Source organism: Etheostoma cragini, chromosome 17 (assembly GCF_013103735.1).
Source record: "Etheostoma cragini isolate CJK2018 chromosome 17, CSU_Ecrag_1.0, whole genome shotgun sequence".
Classification (NCBI taxonomy): Eukaryota; Metazoa; Chordata; class Actinopteri; order Perciformes; family Percidae; genus Etheostoma; species Etheostoma cragini.
The window spans coordinates 20,061,215-20,080,037 of NC_048423.1; the positions used below are offsets into that span (position 1 = coordinate 20,061,215).

At 38.5% G+C, this 18,823-nt stretch overlaps 1 protein-coding gene and 1 long non-coding RNA gene across 6 annotated transcripts in view; one reads left to right on the forward strand and one right to left on the reverse strand.

Annotated features, from left to right (window-relative positions):
* The window catches only part of LOC117960400 (regulating synaptic membrane exocytosis protein 3-like), a 139,315-nt gene that overhangs the window by 105,014 nt on the left and 15,478 nt on the right, over positions 1 to 18,823 (reverse strand). The window lies entirely within an intron of this gene.
* On the forward strand, positions 8,728 to 13,750 carry LOC117960409. Its single transcript, XR_004660141.1, has 3 exons — positions 8,728 to 8,778; positions 12,993 to 12,994; positions 13,720 to 13,750. It is a non-coding gene; the product is annotated as an uncharacterized LOC117960409 (long non-coding RNA).

The window sequence follows — 18,823 nt, forward strand, 5'->3', positions numbered from 1 at the left end:
GGGGGTGCTGTAGCTATGAGTCTGTGATTTATTCAACATCCACTGATCTTAACTAAGGATAAGGAAAAATAATTCATAATTTCCAACAGCATTTAATTTAGTGCCATGCTTTAATATAACAGAGGACCTTTATTTTAACTTTAGTCCCTCTCAAATTGATAAGTTTGTAGATGGTTCTATGACCTGCTTACAGACGACTTCACAGTCACCGCTCTATTGAGCCATCTATTCCTATATCTCTAAGTAGTGACCACTTTATGAGCTTTTTTTAATGATAAAATGATAACAATTACAGATAAATTCTTTTGCCTTCAATTTCTAAAGGTTCACCTTTAAACGCAGTAGAACTAGAAAGACCTGACATATACTTAGACTGCTTCTGTCCTATAGACCTTCAACAATTCATGTTAAAGGTCTCTTCAGCTAAGCCATCTACCTGTCTCTTAGACCCCTTCCCAACGAGGCTACTTAAGTGTAATCGGTGGTCAACACTCCATTATTTACCGCGGCCATTTAAAGTAGCTGTGACAAAACCTTTACTGAAAAATAATCTCCCTTGAGCCTGAGGTCTTAGCCAACTACAGTATAGACCTATATCTTAGTATCTTATAAGGTAGTTATCAGTAGTCAGTTATCTGATTATCTACATAGCTACAGTTTACTTGAAGACTTTTAGTCAGGAAAAAAAGCATCAGAAAGCATCATAGCACAGAGAAGGCACTGGTGAAAATTACCTATGACCTTCTAACTGCTTCAGACAAAGGAGTCTCCGTTCTTGTTTTACTAGATCTTAGTGCTGCATTTGACACCATTGACCATAGCATCCTGTTACAGAGACAGGAACATTTAGTTGGCATTAAAGGAATCACAATAAGTTGGTTTAAGTCATATTTATCTGATCTATCTCAATTTGTTAACGTTAACAATGAATCCTCCAAGTACGCTCCTCTAGGCAATGTTATTAGGAAACACTGACTTAACTTTAATTGTTATGCGAATTACACCCAATTATACCTATCAATCAAGCCAGACGACACCAGTCAGTTAGTTAAACTTGAAGCATGCATACATTATATAAAATCATGGATGACCTACAATTTTTAGATGTTAAACTCGGACAAAACTGAAGTTATTGTGTACAACTCCAAACTTATCTAGGGATGTAGCTCTGGATGGCATTGCCCTGGCCTCTAGCACTACAACTTTTGATTGGGATACATCCTATATATATATATATATCCATCTAAAGCAAACCTCAAGAACAGCCTTTTTTCAACTTCATAACATTGCCAAAATAATGAACATCCTGTCTCAAAACAATGCTGAAAAACTAGTCCATGCATTTGTTACTTCCAGGCTGAACTACTGTCATTCTTTATTATCAAGATGCTCAAATAACTTTCTTAAGACTCTCCAGCTGATCTAGAAGGCTTCTAACAAGAACTAAGAAAAGAGATCAGATTTCCCCCGCATTAGCTTCTCTGCATTGGCTTCCTGTAAAATCTAGGACTGAATTTAAAATCCTTTTCCTGACCTACAAAGCTCTAAATGGTCAAGCACCATCTTATTTTTACGAGCTCTTAGTGCCTTATTTTCCCACTAGGGCACTCCGATCCCAGTATTCAAAGTTGCTTGTGGTTCCTAGAGTCTCTAAAAGTAGAATGGGGGCCAAAGGCTTCCGCTATCAGGCTCCTCTAGTGTGAAATCAGCTTCCGTTCTGGGTTCAGGAGGCAGACAGCGTCACCACATTTAGGAGTAAACTTAAAACTCTCCTCTTTGATAAAGCTTATAGTTAGGGAGTGAGGAGTCGCGGCGTCCGCCTAGCCTGGCGGGGGTGGGTGTATAGCTACAGACCCGGCACCCCTTCTCTTCTCTGCTTCTCTTCATAGTCGTCAGATTAATTTACCATATAATCAATAATATAATCAAACTAGAGGGAGGCAGGGCAGTACAACCCGACCGGGCTCCTCTCTTTACCTTGTCTCTCTTAGTTATGCTGTTATAGTTTTAGACTGCAGGGGACTTCCTTTGACACACTGAGCTCCTCTCTCCTCTCTCTTGCCATTTGTGTGTATCCACGTCCCAGAAATGCCTGTTACTAACCTAGCTCGGGCGAGTTGTTCCCCAGAGTCCTTATGTTCTTTTTCCCCCAGCATGTTTCCTTGGATCAGGGCGGCTCCTGGTCCTGCTACACATCCTGCGTCCCTGTTACATCCTGCTACGCTCTGCTCTTTTACTGTGACTGTTATTGCCACTATTAATCACACCCCCCAACTGGCCGTCAGACACCGCCTATGAGCCGGGGTCTGCTCCATGTTTCTGCCTGAAAGGGAGTTTTTCCTCGCCACCGTACCACAGTTGCTTGCTCTGGAGGGAACTACAAAAACTGTTAGATCCTTTTAAATTATAGAGTGTGGTCTAGACCTGCTCTATCTGTAAAGTGTCTTGAGATAACTCTTTTTATGAATTGATACTATATATACAACTGAATTGAACTGAATTGAATACTTACCAATACAGAAAGGAATATACTGAAACATAGGAATGGAATTGTAATGTAAAGGTGTTGTTTTATATTGTTGTAAGTGATTGTAAGACCTGAAAAACTGTATGCTGTATTTGCATATGTATTTGTTTTGTAATAATATAATATTGTCAGGCAGGGGCAGGACCTAATAAGCTGCATGCATCCACCTGCTCCTTCTCAAAATTATCCTTTTTTATTATTATTTTTTTACTTTGGTAAATTGCTTTGGTATTTTGATTTTTATTCTTTTGCAACGTTGATGATTGTTTGACATAAATATATAATAAAATAAAATGAAATTAAATGAAAAAATAAAGTCCATGGTCGATGGGAAGGCAACACAAGGGTTAAAATGTTTGCCCTTTCCCCTGAATCTAAAACATGGAAGGCATGCAAACATTTTAACGATTCCAAAAGTGAGGACAGTCTTTATATGAATAAAAAGAGTCATCATAAATTAAGAATGAAATAGACATGCAAGCAAAGAAAACGCTAGACCTCCATATCTGAAATACAGAACACTGAAGAAAACACTGATTCATACATGTTAAGAGGAGTTATCTGAGCTCAGATGTCATCACATTCAATCTGCTCAAAGCATTTCACCTCTCTTGACATGTATAGCATTTCATAGCATTTGCCGTGGCTGCAACAGTAGCCTACTTACAGACTAGGAGACAGCGGTGCAGCTTCTTCTTCCATCAGCCCAGCTTTTTAAAAAAACTACAAATTCCATCAGAGGCCTGTAAAAAGGAGGTCCAACATCCAGTCTTTTGATCAAGAAATCACAGCGTTGCTCCTCACTCCTTAGTGTGTAACAGGACAAACTGTTTCTCTAAATACACCCTAAAGAAAAGCCTTGGGACCCAGTGGGTGAAATGCTACCTGCTCCTGGAAATGTTAAGACCTGCACACACACACACAGACACACACACACACACACACACACACACACACACACACACACACACACACACACACACGTAAATCCCACCCCATCACTTCCCTTGTACTTTCTACACAAAACAGCCTACACATTTGCATATTAACTAACACACACTCATGGAAACCCACCGCTGATCATCTTAAGCGCAAACACACACACAAACACACACACACATACACACACACACACACACACACACACACACACACACATATACGTACATCCCACCCCATCACTTCCCTTGTAATTTCGACACAAAACAGCCTACACATTTGCACATAAACTAACACTCATGGAAACCCACAGCTAATCATCTTAAGTGCACACACACACACACACACACACACACACACACACACACACACACACCTTCTGGGAGCGATAGCCAAAGGCCACAGAGAGGTGACCTGCTGCTGCAGCACCGCAGGATTTACTTCCTGATCCACGCCTCCTGCTGTGTTGGTCCCAACCCCTGGCTCTGTTCACAGCCCAATGGACTGGCAACAACGTACAGCATGGGCTAGTAAATAGAGCCAGTGTGATCTATGATACAGTATGTTTAATTATTAATACTACATAGATTGTTCACGACAAACCTTTAAACTGAATTAAGTCTGACAACACTGTTCATTCAACAATACAAAACTATTCAACATCAATATGAAGAGTTGTGTTTTGTTTTTTTGATTATGATCATTGGTATCTTCTTTGTTACTTGAGAGGCATTTTTTGTTTATGATAGGTGGCTTTAATCCAAAATAGCTTCTATTGGTATTAGGCCTAATAAATCCATGGCTGGCTTTAACTACACTCAATATGAAATGCACAGAGGGACATAGAGTGCATTCCTTCATCCTTACATCTCATTTCCCTCTGTCCTAACTGTCATTCTATTATTGGGATCGTATACTTGCTAGTAGCTACACGTAGGCAAATCATGGCGGCTGTCTGGCAAATGTGTTTGGACAAGTGGTTGTGTGTGTCATCAGAAATGAGTACTACAAGGTTCAATAATGCGGGGCAAACAAGTGGTTAAAAACCTGGACCCTATTGTCCTATGTTTTTATAAGTGACTGATGGCATCAACAATGTTTGACATTGGTCCATACACTACAATGTAAGTTAATGGGTGCATGCTCAGACACGCTCAGATTATTGTGTGTGTGTATATATATATATATATATATATATATATACACACAATAATCCGACGCTCAGATAACGCTCAGATTATTGTGTGTATATATATATATATATATATATATATATATATATATATATATATATATATATATATATATATACACACAATAATCTGACGCTCAGACTATATATATATATATATATATATATTGTATATAGTGTACAGGAACATCTGCCACGAGTATGGGCTGGAAGTCCCAAGGTCAATATGGAAGACACCTCCTAAGGTAGTCAAGAATGACCGAGCTAAGATCCTGTGGGACTTCAAGATCCAGACTGACAAACTGGTGATGGCTAAACAACCAGACATCGTGTTGATCGACAAACAGCAGAAGAACGCAGTAGTGATAGATGTTGCAATCCCAAGCAACAGCAACATCAAGAAGAAGGAACACGGGAAGCTTGAGAAATACCAAGGGCTGAAAGAGGAGCTAGCAAAGATGTGGAAAGTAAGAGCAACAGTGGTAATCAGTGGTAATCAGAGCACTGGTGGCTAGGACCCCCAAACTGGGAGAGTGGCTCCAGCAGATTCCAGGTAAAACATCGGAGGTCCTGGCAACATTATGGAAAGGAGCTCTTCAGACTTGGACCTTTTTTAAAACCAATTTAAGACCTTTCTGTTTAACCTGTTTAACAGCTCTTAAGTTGCTAGCGCTGAACCCACCAGACTCCATTTAAAAAAGCATACTTTTAGTATGTAGAGAGCCAACATATTTTCACATGTAAATCTTAATAATATGTGTTTATTTCAACCAAAATTAGAGTTGTGATGGTTGTAAAAGTAGAAAGACGACCCAAAACAGCTTTTCATAGTTTTTATTTTGTTGCTGTCGACTTTGAAAGAAGTGTATTTCACAATGCTAAAATTAATGTTTATTTATATGGAGTCTTGTAGATTTAGCGAACGCAATTTTCTAGATGTTTTTATAGTTAAAAAAGGATCTTACTCTTTAACAGAAAGGTCAACCTCCTTAAAAATCCTTTCCAAAATGTCAGACACTGAGAATATGATCTCATCTGAGCGTAAGCCAGATCAATAAAGGTGTATGGATCTTATCATATCTTACCAATCTGCTATTCTTTCATTAACCTATCATTTCTAGTCTTTGCTATTTCGTAATGTCGTTTTTCGGATACCAATAGAGATGAATAGATATTTCACGGTAACTTATAGGCTACTGACACTCACACAGTATTATTATGTGAAAGGATTTCCTCAACACATTCTAAATGTTAGCCTATTATCACTTACAGTAACATATAAACTGAGTACCAGTTTACCAATCTACTGTATAAATATCATTTGGTGTCAATGTTCTCCTCAGTGAACAGAAACAAGGATGGAAACGGACAATCTAACGTAAAATAAATGTGGTGTGTTACTCCGTGTGTGTGCGTGTGTGTGTGTGTGTGTGTTTTGCAATGAATCTGTCAAAGTAGGACATACTGTAGAAACAAACACTGAGAACAGAAGCAGGAAATACATCAAGTACGTCTCGGCAAATCAGTCAACCACAACAAGCCATCAAATTCTCTCTTGCAGGTGGGGGGGGGGGGGGAATCTCTATCACATCAAATAACAGTGTCGGGAAATGTATGGAGGGAGTTGGCAGATCATTATAAGAAGGAGAGAGGGAGGAGGACAGAGCCAAGGGAGGGGGAAGAAGAGAGGAAGACGGGGAGAGATCAGAGAGAAATGTACAGAGTAACGGAGAAACCGAGAGCGAGCTCATTAAGGAACCGCAGGTAAATATCCATATTCAAATGTAGTGAGACACAAGGTTAAAGCAAAGTGAGCATAAAAGCTTCACTTTCCTATGAAAACACACACATACAGAAGCTCAAAACACACTCCACTTTCCATCTTAAATTTCAATACCTTCTCTCATAAACAAAAAATGAAACTGTGTTTGTGTGTGTGTGTGTGTGTGTGTGTGTTTGTATGCTTAGATATGACTCCACACATACCTAAGCGTTGTCCATGAGGGTGTAAATTAAATTTTATTAGAAAAACGAGTTACACACTGAAAAAAGTTCCCTTGTTTAGCCTGTAACTGAGTCATAAAAATCATAGTTTTTCAAATGGAAGAGGAAACATTTCCAAGTGAATAACTTATAAGGATGTTATTTAAAAAAAGAAGTGGTCATTTTTATCATGTGCAATGATCTGTGTACTGAAAAGGTGCTTTAAACAATGACATTAAATTGCCAAGACAGATAATGGGTTCTATCTTGCACCCGGCACAGCGCAAAGTCTGATGTTTTGTCTGGACCCAGAGAGCAGGGATCGTGCCATTTACCAACAAAAACCTTCTCTAGTCAGTAAGTCCGTAGTGTAGCATTTCAGTTTTATTTTAACAGCCAATTAGTTTATCCCTCCTGTTGTCCTCGGGTCAAATTTGACCCCTTTAAAACATGTCTATATATCTGAAATATGGGTTTATTTTTAACCAAATTACCACAAAAAAATGGATTAGATTCCTTACAACACTGCAAATACAATTGATCACTTTCATTTCTGACTAATCTCATCTGTACGTTCGCCTGATCTTGACTATTAGTCAAAATAATTAATTATTTCCTTTTTTTTAACTCGAATATTGGGGTATAATTCTATATAAATGAGGGTTATAGACCATGAATTCCAAAAAGTAGTTAAACTAGTAGTAGTAAAAAAAGTGGTAAAACTAGTGGTAGTAAGGTGGTGTAAGTGAAAACTAAAAACAAGTCTGAAAAAGGGACAAAAATGTCACATTTTTGTCAGGTTTTGACCCAGTAGGACAACACAACGGTTAAACACAGCGCACACACACTACTATGTTACACACACAGGGACACACAGCAGTACACAAACAAAGCAATGCAAAAGGTTACAAATAAAAATATCACGGTCCAAATCCGCCATCATAACAGCAATGTGGTCCAAACGCCCCTGGCTTTTAAAGGGAATGGGAGATGACACTGATTCGTTGATTGCATGTTACGCCCAAAACACAGCTATGAATGAACACATTAATTACAACTCTTTTGAACCATGCGCCCGGCACAGGGACCCTTTTTCCCTTTTACCAGCAAAAGCAGATTTGGACAGGCCCTAAACGCACCAGCGCCATGCGCTTCACGCTGGGCACTTAGATCGTTAAAATAGGGCCCAGTATGTTATTGTGAATATTGATATCGTTATTGTAAATAAATTACATCTGAACTGCAAAATATCCATCTCAACAGGCCATATATCACACAGTGAAGTCTTTAAATGTTTTTTTCTTTTTTCCTTTTATTATAGTAGCGTGGAAAGGGGGAGAGGGATGGGGGATGACACGCAGCAAAGGAAGCTAAGAAACCTTGTTTCTTAGAGAGAGAGAACAAAAGTGTCCGTGGAGTGAGATCACTTTCTCAGTTGTTGTTTTTTTTGAAGTGATGTGGTTTTATGGTTTAAGATACTGAAACTGCTTCTACAAGGCTGAGATTATATATATTTAGTCAACAAATGAAAAGGCCATTACCACAGGCCCTAAGCCCATTGGTTCCTACCCAAGACGTAAATCTTTAAAAATGGGTCACAAGTGTAAAGTATTTTTTTTGTTTTTTAAAGACTCAGTTATTCCTAAAACAGCAGGGCATTGTAGTTTGTAGCAAGCAGGAGGAAATAGTCTATTTGCTGGGGGCTATTTTCTGCTGCGGATTAATACACATTTGGTGCTCCAGTGAGTATTTCCGGCAGCAGTATTGAATCAAGAACAAAATACATTGAGTGTGTGTGTTTTCATGGTAATGGAGGAACATGTCTCCCAGTGCACTGTGGTTCATTGGTGTTATAAATAGTATTTGGAAAATAATAAAGCTCTATGACAAAGAAGAAGAATATATGACATCCGGCTTTAGCCACACGGCCAGTAGTAAGAATGTTTGATGACAGGAAGACCAAAGACGATGGATGAAGAAAAGGGTAAGAAAGGACAACCTGTTCTTATTCTCGACGCGTAAAATACTGACGCTTGATCGGTGGCCCCCAGCGTCAGATAGGGACGCAGAAGGCCTCCGGCGTGTAGAACGCACCGGGCTTAGCAGCAGCTCGACCGCAGCGCTGTAAGATGACGTAGTACGAAGAGTGACAACAGTAGTAAGTCTGCATAAGGAGACAGGTTGGCTGGTGGATGGGTCAAACATCCACCAGCATGAACAACATGGATCAATCCGCGAGCCTCCCCCTACCCACTCATTTGTGACTGACAAACAAACACATTCTGCAAACACACATACACACACATACATACACACACACAAATACGGTTCCTTGAAGGTTAAGGCTGGTATTATGCTTATCCTTGGTAACAAATCCCACGAAAAGACCAATACCAACAATCTAAAAAGTATTGTCAGTGTAGTCAGATCCTGAGAAATCCTGTTCCTCTGTGCCATAGAGCTCAGTTAAAACTATTCAAATCACATACGGATAGAAGACTATTGCGCTGATGACATTTAAACATGACAAACACTGAATTGTATTTTGTGATTATCACACATTATCACCCCAACCCACATTAGGGTTATTACCGCCCTCAAGAAAATGTGATGTTTTTTAATCAAAGAAACACGCAATTTCACATCATTTTGGACCAGTACTATTACCATATTTATTTCCAAAATGTTGGAAAAGCTAGCGCAGATGAGAAATAGATAACACTCAAAAAGCTTGAAGAGAAACCTAAAGACGTCCAAGGGTAGGGTTGGCTGTCCTTTGGATTTTTACGATTCCGATGCTGAACTAGTACTTTTAAAAGGATTCCGACTCCTAAACCGATTCTTGAAAAACTGAAAAATAAAATAAGAAAGGCTCATTTATAGAGTTTTATTAATTGAAAATTATTTAAATTTAACACTATAGTAATGTTTTAAAGTACTTAAATATATAATGTGTAAACCTTAGTCACCTTACACACAAGAATAATTTAACACTATTAACAAATAACAACAAAATAAATGTTGAGTTGGTATTGGAACCAGAGCCCATAGGGAAATTATGACATTTAATGCTTAGTTTTGATGATTTGATAGTCCTTCGGTTTAAGCCTCATAATGGAAGGGACATCTTAAAACACTTCAAAATATCACCAGGCTTATCCTAAACATGTCATTAATTAGCAGGGTTGCTCCTCTCTAACCAATACTCAGCAAATATTCCATTTTAATGAAGATTTTCTCAGGTTGGAAGCAAAAATCCTCATTGTGTCTCCATTCATTATCACCTCTAATGACCGCTAAGTTATTTCTGCAGACAAAGCTTCTTTTCAAATTCCACAATTGGTTTTGGACCGCTCTCTCCCTGAGCCTGCAAGCTTTAGATCAAAGCTTAAAGTTTCAGTTAAACAAATCCAAAGAGTTGGAGACCCCGTGCTTGACATACAGTAGATGTGTCCAAAAAACGAGCCAGTTAAAATAGCTGAGTCCTTCAGTCCTTGAGCGCCATTACTGCTACTTAAGCCAAACGTTGGCTCGGCCTTCCCCGGCCCTGCTTTTATAAAGCAGGGCGGCATCAGGATGGGGTTGGGAGCCAGCTTCCACTCTTTCCCTGGAGTCACTCAGGCCTCTATATGGCCGCATATGAGTCACTCCTCCAGTTCCTGGATCGATATTCAAAAAGCAGGCAGACATGAATCAAATAACAATGAGTCAGTGTCGGAGAAAATCACCTCACGGCCATTTAGAAATTAGGCACTCCGTCTCATTCTCATTTGTTCTCCGACACTTATTTTTAAAGTAACTTTAATCCCTTGTTACTGAGTTCTGTTGTGAGATGTTTGAGTAAAGACCTTCAAAAGTTCCACTCTCTCCAGCTCATTCTCAAACGGCCTTGCTCTCAGCATCTCTTTATCTCCCCACAACTTTCACTGCTGTCTTTAATCTAGTCCCCACACACACACTTACTGTCGAGGAGTCATCTACAAGATTGATTGGAACTCATTCTGTGTCCCATAATAGACGAGTATTAAAAAGTTTCCTTGCTCTCATGCTATTTGTGAAATTGAATGGTAAGTAAAATGCATACCAGAATTAGAAATCTGCTTCCGGTTTGCAACTGTGTGTGTGGGTGTGTGTGTGTGTGCGTGTGTGTGTGTGTGTGTGTGTGTGTGTGTGTGTGTGTGTGTGTGTGTGTGTGTATGTATGTATGAAGAGGAATTTGTTTGCATGCAGAGGATATCCACCTACACTCCCTTTAACACCTTAGGCTATTATTTGCAGAAAAGAGTTTATCACCTTTATAGGCTGATAGAAATCTGGGGATTATTAAAGTGGCCATGTAAATTGTGTTAGGTTGCATCAAACTGACGTGAAATTTGAATAAAAAGACTTTTAAGGCACTATTTTTGAGAAAAATGGTTTAACTGAACTTAAAATACATTTTGTAATTATTTTACATGTACCGTCATGATACCGTAAACCATAATTTCATGACACATGCACAACATTATTTACACCTTTAGTCATACTGGATGAATTCAAAATGACTGTTTGGTATTAACAATTAAATGATAAGTATTTCTTAGAGACTTTTGTGTTATGGAGAAATGATTTTCAAGACACATTTTAGATTTTGCCCTTGAACAAAGCTTAGGTTATTGACAAAAGTACAAAGGCACCAGACCAAGCGTCCGTATTTCATGAGCTGTGAGTGAGAATGTGTTGGATGTTGGGTTGCGTGTCTCCAAAAGAATCTGTCTTAACTTTTTGGACGCAGGCCTCTGCAGCTTTTTTAGCTCCCACCCACCACCGCTGCAGCCTAAATGCAATGCATCAAAAGAATGGAAAGACCTGCATTTTCGCAGCACCTTCAGACGACCGCCTGGGTGGGTGTGAATGCAGCTTTATGGTCCTTGGTCCACTTATTCTCAACTTTTGAATGCATTTTCTGCATGAAATGAGGACTATGGACTTGTCCTGTCTTTTACAGTGAAGTCACAACAAGAAAACATTGCTTCACTGCCAGTGTGGACAGAAGAAATTACAGCAACCAAACCTCTCTAATATGGAATGGTTTGGAAAAATTCTGAAGCTAACCTAAACATTGCTGTGCCAGCCAGATTTAGCATGGATCGTATTTTATTCTTGGTGTTGTTAGTTTTTTGATCTATATATTGCTTATCAATTTTTCTGATCCACCGATCAGATCCAATCCGATTTTTCCCGATACCAAATCCCAATCCGATACATAAAGTTGCTCAGATAATAGAGCTGCACACCATTTTGTTAACACAAAAAAAAAAGAAAATAAACTAACAAAAATATGTCTTCTTAGGATTATTTTCCAATGTGTTTGGTCTAAGTGACTGATGGGAAAAGCCATGTTTAACACTGGTCCAGTATTAAGCGAGATCGCATTATAAAAAAGGATTTCTAAAGAGGTCAATCTTTCTGTTAAAGATTTTAAACATATATTTTATAAACCTAAAAACACAAGACCACAACACTCCATGTAAATAAACAATAATTTTAACAACATTAATTACTTAAAAATGTAATGGAGTCTGGTGGGTTTAGCGCTAGCAACCCCAGAGCTGTTTCTAGTTAAATAGAAAGGTCTGTTTAAGGAATCCTTTCCATAATGTTGTCACACACACAGAATATTAATCTGAGCCTGTCAGTGGCAAAATAAAGCACGTTTAGTGGACCAAACTGGCACATTTTACAACTGGCCGGTTACAGCGTTCAAGCTTAATACTGGACCAATTTCAAAGATTGTTGTTCCTTTCAGTGATGTACACACAAAACCTAGGAAGATAGGGTCCAGGTTGAAGTAAAGCAGTAGCTACTCTTTAAGTTTATTACATTTACCTTAGTGCAGCAAATTAGTCTTTTATCTCAACATCGAAACAGTTCCCAGGATCCCAGCAAACCCCCAACCACAAAATGAACGTATAAAGTTCCACTCTAGACAACGAAAACTAAATTTAGTTCAGGGCCTAATTGTCAATCTTTAATAAAAACCTAACTTAGTAAAGATCAGTTAAAAAAGTGTCAAAATCGTCTCTAATCCGATACTGTGATCAGGATCAGGACATCCCCACTTTTAATCCATATTTATTACATTAAAGCATTAAAACATGCAATTTATTGATTATTCTTGTTCAAATGTTTATTCTGCTTAAAGTAAAATATCTTTCATGAAAAATAGGATTGATATGATTTTTTGCTGCAATATGATTAGCCTTTTCCTGTGTCTCCGTCAGTGCATACATGTGCTGCGAACTGGCTGCTCACCATATGGCAGCAGGGACACGGAGAATCTCTCGCCCTCTCCGTCGGTGCCAAGCTCAGTTGTTTCCTCCCCCTCCCCTCCCCTCCCCTCCTTCACTTCCGTCAGAGAACTCGCCATGCTGGGCCGCTCGGATGTACTCTCACCTCCCCTACTCCCTCCATCCCTCCTTCTATCAACCCATCCTTTTCTTATATCACTGTATCTCTCTATCTCTCTTTCTCTCTCTCTCTATTATTCCCTTCTGCTTTTCGATTACATTTACAAACCTGTTCTCTTTCACAACTTGTAAAATACTAACGCTTGGTCAGTGTCTCTCAGCGTCAGACGAAAAACACCCTTTAGTAGTGTTAAACTCAGTTTCACTAAGGACCACATTGGAAAATAAGAATCACATCAAGGGCCAGACATTTACAGTGTATTGACATGCTTCCATTTTGAAAAAGTCAAATATCTCTGAATGTATTATTGCATGTCTTATAAAGTCTTCTCCCTTACTGTTTGGTCAAAATAAAGCCCTAAGAAATCTGCAAAAACGTTCTTTAGCCATCCTAGAAAAAAGGTTGAAAACAGCAACAAAAACAACTTAGAAAACGTGGGGGACAAAGCACCAAAAGCATTGGCAAAAGTGGCAAAAACTAGGTGAAATAGATTGTAAACCTAAATTGCGGGCCGGATCAAAATCCGCAAGGGGCCGGATTTGGCCCAGGGGCCTTGAGTTTGACACATGTGCTTTATTGTCTGTATGGAACGGTCGGAGACCGCGGAGCTGTGAGATGATGTAGTAAGAAGAGCTACAATGGTAGCGAGTAGTATGAAAGACCAAAAATCTGTAAAAGGAGGCAGGATGGGGTGGAGACCGGGGTTAATGTCCCATTCTTGTTCCGCATGCAGTGTTGTAATGTAACAAAGTAGAAATAGTTAGTTACTGCACTTAAGTAGAATTTTTGGGTATTTGTACTGTACTTCGTTATTCATATTTCCAGAAACTTTTACTTTTACTCCACATGTCCTAAATAAAATGCATACTTCTCCTACTACTTTTCCCCTATGTATCTTAGTTACTCGTTACTACAAAATAAAATCTGAACAAATTTGTTGTTGTTTGGAAAAAAAACGGTTGGGTGAATCATTGCTCCTAGATTGCCAAGTTTGTTGCCAAGCGGCAAAAGAGACCATAGGTCAAAAGATAAAAAGAAGAGGAGGAAGCATAACGACTGATAGTGTCATGGAAGCACCTGGTGATGGCTCTGCCGCCATGGTAACAGACGAGAACCACCGGACAACAGTGGAAAGTGTTTTTATACTTCTAATAATTAAGTACATTTAATATCCTAAAATTACTTTGGAAATTTACAGAAAACAGCAGGTACTTTAAGACTTTTACTCAAATAATGTTCTCAAAGGTGACTTTAAATTCTACAAAAGTCATTTTCTGGGAAAATATTTGTACTCTTACTCAAGACTGCTGGTGTGTCACGGAAATGTACATTTTAGAACCCTACCCATTATCTTTTCCTAAACCTAACTGTCTGTTTATGGAGGACCAGGTCTACCATATTTAAAAATGAATACAGAAATAAATAAATGCTCAATAAATAAATAAGCATACAATTAATTGCCCCAAAAATGTTTTTTTTTGGACATTAAAACTCTGGGCATTTTAGTCTCGTCTTAGCACAAAAAAAGCAACAGTTACATTCAATCAACAATTATTTGACAAAAATTGGCATTTTAGTTTGAATCAAGGCTAAGAATGAGCATTTTAATCAAAGGTTTTATGTTGAAAGAACTGGTGTTAAAAATGAGCTACAAAATGACAGGTCATGACTCAAAAACGCAGCTCTGCTGATGTTCATTTAAGCAATACATCCAGACAGGAAACACAGCCCACTGAGGAATGGAGCATACGCTTCAATAGACACCTTTTGTATAAAACAGTCAACAACTACAAAAAAAATGTCAGGCCTTAGTGTCCAGTCTGTTATAGACTGTGTCATATTCAAGTGTTTATGATAGTTTGTACATTTACATACATTTGCACAACAACCACAATGTAAAAAAAGGCTATAGAAAAAAAATAATTACCAGTACCTTTTAATGTGAGTTTATGGAAAACTCTGTAGATTTACTGTACATCCTCTGTACCTCTAAACCAATATTTCTGTTAATTCAAAAATCAAATTACAGAAAAATCCCTGTGAAAAATCATTACAGAACATCCTTTCATACTAACACAGTATATTAGCCTGTATTCATACGGATTTGTTTAAGGGGATGTTGTACGTCCTGGTTGAAATCCTCTACAGTGAAATACAGTCACACTTTGACATTGTTTAACCGTGTTAAAACCAGTTTGCTACTACTGTAGCTAATGGTAGGCTAACGCTTCCTGCTGCCAAGTGTAACGCATTATTAGTGTTTTTTCACTCACTGATGTGAGTCAAGTGCAGATTTGAGTTGCACACTTTGGGACAAAGAGACTTCTGTAATGTCAATACAGTAAAAATGGACCTACTTAACCAAGTTTGTTCACTGCTGGCTACAAGATAGCATCAAACACAACAAAGGCTGTCACTTGAATGTTGCGTTAAGCTAACGTTAGCAATTAAACAGACATAGATAGCTAAAACGTTTTTTAAATGTTTGCTAGCTTAGCTACAAGCTAGCAATCAAACACAACAAAGGCTGTCACATGAATGGCGTTTTGTTATACTGTTAGCAATCAAACAATCATAGATAGCTAAAAGGTTTGTGAAAGGATTTCCATCTTCTGATTTTCATCTTCTGCGGAACTCACATCTGAACTCAAACAGAGCCGGTCTGACTCGATAGTCATCTGGTATGTCACATTATGCTGTAAACCGTTACATCTGAGACTCAAATCTACACATCGGGGAGGAACAGTGTTAACTAGCGTGACATGAAGGTTTTTCTGTTAACTTTATGTCTGTTTTGGACATCACAAGGCATTGCAGACATTTTGGTGGCACCATAATGAGGCTCCAAGATCTGCATTGTTATGCCATCCCTAGATACCGGGCAGCGGGGCCATATTAGCCCGAATTTTAACATGCGCATTTAACATAAAACAGAAAATTGCGTTGTCTGTATCTTTTCATGGCAAACGAGTGTCTGTGGAAAGCAGTTGCACAACAGCTGAAATGTTGTGTTGCACACAAATGTAATTTTTAGACTTTAAGGTGGCAACCGAATAAAATTTTGACTTCTTTTGAAATAAGATTTTCCAGTGTAGTAAATTTTGATTTGTTTTTATATTAAAAAAACACAATTATTGAAAAGCCAATTGACTCAATCTGGTTGCCAAGGGAAACTGTTACTGTCAAGCCATGATAATACTACACAACCGGACATGTTCCAGCAGTAATTTGATCCCAAAATTGGGGAGAAATGACAAGCATTAGCCGCCAAGATTACAGCTATCTCGCATTAGCATGCAGCTACATAATATTTATCAGTAGGCTAACGTTGAGAACAGTTTGAAAACTAAACGTTTCAACTCACAGGGAATTCTCTAAAACACGTTTACCTCATTATTTTTTAGAAAAAAAGTTTGGCCACATTTAACATAAAAATCCGACATTATAACATTGTAGATAGTGACAGAAAATACAAAAAGCAAAAAATGTCTGCTTCATTTTGTCTATAGTTAATATCTGATCTCAAGGCAGAAAATAGTGCTTCTCCTTGAGTTTTATTTGTTTGCCCTACAGTATGAGGCTCAGCAGCTCATAGTTTACCGCATGCTCAGTGCTTATAATCCCCGTATAATTGATCCCAATGCACTTCAGGTAAATGTTAATGAGAACACCATTTGCTATTATACGCATGATGCCTCATAAATCCCTGTAACCACTGTCAAATAAAGTATAATATCAATAATGATGCCAGAAATAATGATAATAAAATAATGAGCTTAAAGGGTAACATTTTGTTTTTTAAAACTTGACCATATTTTTACATATTTATGTGTCTAAGTAGTCTTGCATTGCCAGACCGTCCTTCACAGCCCTGCTGAGGAGGGTCCGGCTAGACCACACAGCATTCCTGGAAAGTGTTGAGAGCAATGCTTCACAAAAGTAACGCAATAACAGTAATGTATTCCTTTTTACCAGTAATACAACAACAAGATTTCAACAAGATTATTATTATATTATTAAATACTATCACCGCTACAATCTCAGTAATGTGAGTTACAACGCATTTTAACCTAACACTTAGTTGTGTTTGTTTTTATACAAAATATTTCAGCACAGACAAAAAATGCCGGGAGTATTTTTTCCTGTTGCTGGATTTGATGGTTAAGATGACAGCAGAGACAGACACATTTGTGAGATGGATATTATTTTCGGGAGTTATTCCGCTGCATTGAAGCAAGGTTCTGTCCCATCAGCAAGACGGCACGGACAACATCTGTGTCCAACAGGTAACGGGATACTTTATATTTTATGGGTCAAGCGACTTTGACAGGACCGCAAGCATCCCAAAAAAGCAGCACTACATTTCCACGATTAAAAGGCAGCATAAATGGACCCATGACACTTCAATTCACCATGGTAAAAACCACAAAAAAACTGGACTGCGGAAATAGTTATGCACACACACAGTGAGTTTGTATTTGTTTGTTTTTTTAAACACAGCGCCTGCTGTGAAATAGCGAGAATTGAAGTGGGAGAAATTTGCTGCTCAAGTCAATTCGTAAGCTCTAATATAGTGTATTAATTTCATATTAAATCACAGGCAACTTATAACATTACTGGTAAAAACTATAATGGTAGTACACCTATCATTACATTTAGGTGGGATCCTGCAGGCGAAAAAGGTTAGTAATCCCATTCTGAGGTTGCAGCACTGTCATTAACAGAATTGTGATTTATAATAATTTATTTCTTTTTAATGTGTCTTACTGGTTTGTGTCCAGGGAACTCTACACAAACATTAAAAACATGTTTCAGAGCGAGTCACGCTCTTCTGACGGCGCTTTGTTTTACAGTGGCTTTATAATATGCACCGTATCAACTATGTTGTAAAGAAAACTGCCGTTTGCAAATAAACACAAAGAATGTGCTGGGATATAGCATGTCCACGATGGGTGACGTTAGTGATACGAGGACAGATAAAGGTATGTAGGCTACAGAACTGATTGACTGGGAAGAAAAACAATACCGCTCAAATAGGTAGTTATCCGGAAATTAAAATACATCCATAGTCTGGGCCTCAATATCATCTCCCGACGTATGTTTAACTCCATGCGAAGAAATACAGCTTCTTGATCAACGGGATCGTTGACACAAGGAAATGCCATATTTTGAGAATAAAACGTTGTATAGTCTGCCTAACATAGTTAATAAAACCATTTTTTTTTATTCATGCGGATGTTTCTTTCGGAAACAGAAAAACCCAGAGTTCCCTTCTTCTTAGGGTTAACAAACTCAGAGTTTTCACTAAACCTGCTTTCTGAAACACATCCCAGTACTGTGTTACCACTTTTTGTCAATTAGCTGAAAACAACAGACCCCCAACCAGCCATTTCATCGATGTCTGGCTCCGGGATCCCAACAAGGCCTTTGAAAAAATTGACCAGCTACACTCTGGGGCCAAGAGGAGGGCGTCCACCAGCTCTGTAGTGTTGGTCAAGCTCTAAACCTCATGGCCATTCTCGCCTGAGTGCATATTCAAGAGCAGAGTAGCTGCGGGACGATAGCATTTACCACAAAATAGCAAGAAAGTAGGCGAGGAAGAGTGCTTGAGAAGACACTTAGCTCTGTCACACACCGCCCCTTACTACTTGACTGCACATACTATCAAACAAACACTAGGGCTGTAACAATATGCGAAATAAAACCGAAATTGCGATACTGAGATCCACGAA